Raw genomic sequence first — 7440 nt, forward strand, 5'->3', positions numbered from 1 at the left:
GCCTGGGGTCCTGTCCCGTCCCCCTCCTGTCCCCATCTCTGGAGTCCCGTCCCCCTCCTATCTCCCTCCCTGGGGTCCTGTCCTGTCCCCCTGTCCCGCTCCTCAGAGTCTTATCCCCCCCCAAGTCTCACCTCACGTAGAAACTACCTGCTTACAAAACCGGACACAAACGTACAGCTGCGTCACACTAGAGCTGAACGATGGCCGACTGTCTCATGGTTACCATCTAATTATAAAATAAATCAAAGTTGGAGTATAAATATTGTACCTAGGGTTCCATATGTAGTACATGGAGCCGTATAAACAAGTCGTTGTCTGTATGAAATTTTAGTTTGTACTGACTTGGCTAGTGCTTTTTCTGTAGCTTATTGGAAAACTAGGCAAATCTCTAGATGAGGTGAGGTACCCCATGAAAGACCACTGTGTACCCCCAGGGGTTCACTTCCCCTGGCTGAGAAGCACTGGACTAGAGAGTTGCATCCCAGCTCTACATTCCAGGGCAGGGGGGAGGCTTCAAATGTGATAGGAGGGTCCTGCTCTCTCCAATTCTAGATGGTTTGCACCCTGTTGCTCATCCAGCCCCCAGTCAGGCTGCTGGGAGCTCTCTATCAGAGCCAGATAAGTGACCATAAACTTTCTACAGCATCAAAATACATGACTGTGAGTTACCCTGGTGTCCCTAGCCTCTGTTTGCCAGAAGCTGGGAATAAGCGATGGGATGGATCACTTGATGATTACCTATCAGGGGGCAGCCGTGTGAGTCTGTAGCCACAAAAACAACAAGGAGTCCGGTGGCACTTTAACAGATTTATTTGGGTATAAGCTTTTGTGGGTAAAAAAGCCACTTCAGATCCATGGATGATTCCGCATGTATCTGAAGAAGTGGGAATTTTACCCATGACAGCTTATGCCCAAATAAATCTGTTAGTCTTTAAAGTGCCACTGGACTCTGTTGTTTTTGTTGATGATTCCCTGTTCCGTTCATTCCCTCTGGGGCACCTGGCATTGGCCACTGTCGGAAGACAGGATACTGGGCTAGATGGACCCTTGGTCTGACCCAGTAAGGCCATTCTTATGCTCTTATGTTCCCCCTGAGATATATTTTCAGGCTGTTTTTAGTTTGGGGACAGAGCTTTAATGACAAGGTAAAAAACAAAAAAAGTCTCCAACATCATTTAGGTTTAATAACATTTGGGATGTTTGGCACTGGAGAAAACTCAATTATAGATGAAAAAGTTGGAAAGTATCTTGCAATCTGGTTGCACTTTATTCATGGGGAAAAAACCAGAAACGTCAGTTGTCTGTCAGACAAGCTCATGGAGTTAGTTCGACTTGTTATGGGTTTTTAACTAATTCCTGACAAATAGCTATCAGTTTAATAGGTCCTGTTGTGCTCATTTGAGCCCTGACCCTGCAAACACTTCACAGAGCAAGTGTCAAGTGAAGCTCATGCATAAGTGTTTGCAGGATCTGGGCTTTCTACTGACATTTCCAATTGTGCTCAGTATTGATGTGGAGAATAATACCCACTAACGATGCATAATAACCACAAACAAAACACTTACGTCTTTATGCAGAGTGAATTATTCAGGGAATTTTCTGCCAGGTGACAGAACTACAAAAAAACCACCTTTCGTTCATTGTGCTCTGATGCCAGGCTAACAGGAATGAGTGATCCTGTCAGTTGGAAAGTATGTTAGAGAGATAAAGTGGGTGAGGTAATATCTGTTATTGGACCAACTTCTGTTGCTGTGTATCTGGGAGCAGGGGAGGGGTCTTTTCAGGAAGAAGTGGCTATCTTACAATAGCTAACTAACGGGTAACACTAGTCAGATTAATTTCTTAGGCCCTGCTGCTGCAAACACTTGCGGGGGTGTTTAGAAATAAGCACCGACGTGTATGAACAAGACCAGGGCCTTACTACTCAAGGGTACCCAGATTATATCCCACCTAATTGGACAGATAGTTTCACAAGCACGTGTGACCATGCTGAAGCCCAGCAAGCAGGGGCGGTGGGCGGATTTTATTGTAGGTATGTAATTAATTACCAAGAGGTAACCATTAAGTAAGCATATACATTCAATCCCATTGGGAAACTCTGTCTTCAATACAAGTCCCTTTGAGCTGAGATTGGAGCAAAAGGCAGAGCCCTGGAATTGATGCTGGCCTCACTTCAGTGCCAGTCCAGATGAACACTTCTAAAATCAGTGAAGTTGCTTGGGTGGAAAATTGTCGCGAGTGAGAGCTGAATCAGGTGCTTTTTGTATTAAGAATAACGGGTCCACAGGTGAATTCAGCGGGGACTCAGTCTGCCGTGTGTGTTACCAACCTTTCCAGCTGCACTCCACCACTTCTGAAATGATCCAGCTCAGACCTGCACAGGTTATATGGAGGGGAGGTGATGTGAGGTCAGCTGATTTGGGTTCTGCCGCTTTATTGCCCTGAGGTTGCCGAGTGATGATGTTTCTAGTGTTCTGAGTTCCAGGTTCTGAGCTGTGCCGGGGTATGGAGACTGGGGCAGAGAGCATTCTCCTCTGCTGAATGGAAATGCCCTGACCTTACTGTTAAGTGAATTGTTTCGTTAGACTGACCTCACACTTGGTAAGGCAACTCCCATCTTTTCAGGTATTTATACCTGCTCCTGTATTATCCACTCCATGCATCTGATGAAGTGGGTTCTAGCCCAGGAAAGCTTATGCCCAAATCAATGTGTTAGTCTCTAAGATGCCACAAGGACTCCTCGTTGTTTTTGCTGATACAGACTAACACAGTTACAGCTCTGAAACCTGACAGGGCCGGTGCTCTCATTAAGGCGAACTAGGCGGTTGCCTAGGGCGCCAAGATTTGGAGGTGCCAAAAAGCGGTGCCCCCATTTTTTTTTACAGCTGTTCCTCCCCAAGCACACGGTCGCTGCTCCACTTCTCCTGCCCCCCAGGCTTGCAGCACTAATCAGCTGCTTGGAGCTGCAAGCCTGGGAAGAGAATTAGAGTGGGGCAGCATGCTCGGGGAGGACATGGAGCAGAGGTGAGCCGGGGTGGCGAGGTGCCGCATGGCTCCCGGGGGGGAGGGGAGCCTCAGGGCAGGGGGGAAGCTGCCGCGGGGGTGGGGGCGCCTCAGGGTTGGGGAGGTGGGGAGCTGTCATAAACAGATAGCTAAGGGTTAATGTCTCTTTCACCTGAAGCACCTGACCAGAGGACCAATCAGGAAACTGGATTTTTTCAACTTTGGGTGGAGGGAATTGAGTGTCTAAGGTCTTTGTTTTCTGGCTGCCTGCCTTCTCTGAGCTTTGGAGAAGTAGCTCTACTCTCTAGTCTTCTGTTTCTAAGTGTAAGGACAAAGAGATCAGATAGTAAGTTCTATGGTTTTCTTTTCTTTGGTATTTGCATGAATATAAGTGCTGGAGTGCTTTGATTTGTATTCTTTTGGAATAAGGCTGTTTATTCAATATTCTTTTAAGCAAATTGCCCTGTATTGTGTCATCTTAATACAGAGAGACCATTTGTATTTTTTCTTTCTTTTTTATATAAAGCTTTCTTTTAAGACCTGTTGGAGTTTTTCTTTACTTCAGGGAAATTGAGTCTGTACTCACCAGGGAATTGGTGGGAGGAAGAAATCAAGGGGAGATCTGTGTGTTGGATTGCTAGCCTGATGTTGCATTCCCTCTGGGGGAATAGGAAAGTACTTTTTGTTTCCAGGATTGGGAACAGAGAGGGGGAGTCTCTCTGTGTAGTTTCACAGAGCTTGTGTCTGTGTATCTCTCCAGGAGCACCTGGAGGGGGGAAGGGAAAAAGGATTATTTCCCTTTGTTGTGAGACTCAAGGGATTTGGGTCTTGGGGTCCCCAGGGAAGGTTTTTCAGAGGGATCAGAGTGCCCCAAAACACTCTAATTTTTTGGGTGGTGGCAGCAGGTACCAGGTCCAAGCTGGTAACTAAGCTTGGAGGTTTTCATGCTAACCCCCATATTTTGGACGCTAAGGTCCAAATCTGGGACTAAGGTTATTACATGGTGGCAGCGGTGGGAGGGGGGAAGGGAAAAAGGATTATTTCCCTTTGTTGTGAGACTCAAGGGATTTGGGTCTTGGGGTCCCCAGGGAAGGTTTTTCAGAGGGACCAGAGTGCCCCAAAACACTCTAATTTTTTGGGTGGTGGCAGCAGGTACCAGGTCCAAGCAGGTAACTAAGCTTGGAGGTTTTCATGCTAACCCCCATATTTTGGACGCTAAGGTCCAAATCTGGGACTAAGGTTATTACATGGTGGCAGTGGGTGGGAGATAGACAGAATCCAGAAGCCAGTAGGAATATTATATTTTTCTTTTCTCTGCTAAGGGCTTTTTAGCAGAGAGAAGCAGTTGGTTTTAAAAGGGAACCAGAGAGAATTTTTTTTTCTGCTCTCTCTCGCAGTTTGTGGCTTGCATGTTAAGGGTCTTTTGTCATGCAATAGCCCTCCCATTAGGTGGCAAGTACCAGCACTTATAGGCATGCAAATAAAGTGGTTTTTCTGGTTTCCCTTCATTGAACATTAGCTAGAGAGAGAAAGGGAAAAAAGCACTGTTGCTAGGCAGACTTCAGGAGGCAACAGAGAACCTGCAGTTCAGAAGATAAACACCGGAGGGCACCCCAACACAAGAAAACAGGAACCATGACTTCTAAGGCAAAAATTGACGCCGAAGAGCAAATCAAAGAAGCTGAACACAGGCGACAACTGGAAATAAAACAAAAAGAGATGGAGATGAAAGAAAGAGAAGAACAGATCAAAGAGGCAGCCTTCCAAAGAGAACAGGCAGCCCAAGAGGCAGCACACAAAAGAAAACTAGAAGAAGAAGAGGTGGCCCACCGCCGAGAAATGGAAAAGCACCGCCGAGAAATGGAAAAGCACCAAAAAGAAATGGAAAAACAACAAAAAGAAATGGAAAAACAACAAAAAGAGAATGAAGAGAAGGAAAAACAGAGAAAACATGAACTGGAATTGGCAAAAGCTGGGCTGCATGTGCCAGCCAACCCTAACAACCCGGCGCCAAATATTGCTCCACAGCACAGGAAATTTCCCACCTACAAGGCAGGTGATGACACCGAGGCCTTCTTGGAAAATTTTGAAAGAGCCTGTCTTGGGTACAGCATCCCCGAAGACCAGTACATGGTAGAATTAAGGCCACACCTCAGTGGACCTTTAGCAGAGGTGGCAGCTGAAATGCCTAAGCAGCAAATGAATGACTATAAACTTTTTCAAACCAAGGCCAGATACAGGATGGGGATAACCCCAGATCATGCCCGTCGGCGCTTCAGAACCCAAAAGTGGAAACCAGAGGTGTCATTTCCCAAACACGCCTACTACATTGCAAAAAACTATGAGGCCTGGCTAACAGGAAACAACATTCAAACCTTGGAAGAACTGAACCTCCTCATACAAATGGAGCAGTTCTTGGATGGTGTTCCTGAAGACATCACACGGTACATACAAGATGGAAAACCCAAAGATATCGCTGAGGCGGGGGAGATTGGAGCCAAATGGATGGAACTGGCAGAAAGCAAGAAAGCTACTGTCAAGGGGAACGATTACCACAGGGGGCACACAGACCATAAACCCTACCACCGAGGACAGCCAAAGACCCCACATACCACCCAAGTAAAGCCACACATACCCTACCCTTCAACCTCACCAGTCTCCAGTAACTCACCTCGGCCCAGTGACCCATCAGATGGAAGATGCTTTAAGTGTAATGAACCGGGACATATCAAGGCCAACTGTCCCAAAAACACCATGCGAGTGCAATTCATTACACCACCATCACACCAAAGATCCCCAGGCCCGGATGCCTCTCAAATACCCTTGGAGCGAAGGGAAAATTTGAGAGTGGGCGGAAAGAAGGTTACTGCGTGGAGAGACACGGGGGCACAAGTGTCAGCTATCCACCAATCCTTCGTTGACCCCAAATTCATCAACCCAAAGGCCAAAGTTACAATTTACCCCTTCATGTCACAAGCTGTAGACTTGCCTACAGCTCAACTGCCTGTCCAGTACAAAGGCTGGTCAGGAATGTGGACTTTTGCAGTCTATGACAATTATCCTATCCCCATGCTACTGGGGGAAGACTTGGCCAACCAGGTGAGGCGGGCCAAGAGAGTGGGAATGGTTACACGTAGCCAAACCAGGCAAGCTTCCAGACCCATTCCTGTTCCTGCCAACCAGGTGAGGCGGGCCAAGAGAGTGGGAATGGTTACACGTAGCCAAACCAGGCAAGCTTCCAGACCCATTCCTGTTCCTGAACCGTCCACAGAGGCCCCGTCTGTGTTACCAGAGACCCAGACAGAGGTAGTGGACCCAGATTCCATGCCTACCACTGAAACAGCCACAGCATCTCCAGTCCCAGGCCCGGAACTGGAACAGCAACCAGCACCAGCAAGTGCAACCCCATCTTCAAACTCAACGCCAGAGGGCGCCAGCGAGCCAGAACTGGCAGAAGCAAAAGACAACCATACCCAAAAGGCTCAGCCAGAGCCTGAAATACCCTCAGGTGCACCAGCGGAGAGCGGTTCACCAGCAACGGAAACAACCCCATCACCTACATCGCTTCCAGAGGGACCAAGCCCAAGCCCACAGTCTGAGGAAGAACTGGTGACCCCAGCCTCAAGGGAACAGTTCCAGACTGAGCAGGAAGCAGATGACAGCCTTCAGAAAGCTTGGGCGGCGGCACGGAGCACCCCACCGCCTCTCAGCTCTTCTAATCGATCCCGGTTTGTTATAGACCAAGGACTTTTATACAAGGAAATTCTTTCTGGTGGACACCGGGAAGAATGGCAGCCGCAAAAACAGTTGGTGGTTCCAACTAAGTACCGGGAGAAGCTCTTAAGCTTAGCCCATGATCATCCCAGTGGCCATGCTGGGGTGAACAGAACCAAGGACCGGTTGGGGAAGTCCTTCCACTGGGAGGGGATGGGCAAGGATGTTGCCAAGTATGTCCGGTCTTGTAAGGTATGCCAAAGAGTGGGAAAGCCTCAAGACCAGGTCAAGGCCCCTCTCCAGCCACTCCCCATAATTGAGGTCCCATTTCAGCGAGTAGCTGTGGATATTCTGGGCCCTTTCCCAAAAAAGACGCCCAGAGGAAAGCAGTACGTACTGACTTTAGTGGACTTTGCTACCCGATGGCCGGAAGCAGTAGCTCTAGGCAACACCAGGGCTAACACTGTGTGCCTGGCCCTAACAGACATCTTTGCCAGGGTAGGTTGGCCCTCCGACATCCTTACAGATTCAGGGTCTAATTTCCTGGCAGGGACCATGGAAAAACTGTGGGAAACTCATGGGGTGAATCACTTGGTTGCCACCCCATACCACCATCAAACCAATGGCCTGGTGGAAAGGTTCAATGGAACTTTGGGGGCCATGATACGAAAATTCATCAACGAATTCTCCAATAATTGGGACCTAGTGTTGCAGCAGTTGCTG

This window comes from Gopherus flavomarginatus, chromosome 11 (genome assembly GCF_025201925.1).
Source record: "Gopherus flavomarginatus isolate rGopFla2 chromosome 11, rGopFla2.mat.asm, whole genome shotgun sequence".
In the NCBI taxonomy this organism is placed as follows: Eukaryota; Metazoa; Chordata; order Testudines; family Testudinidae; genus Gopherus; species Gopherus flavomarginatus.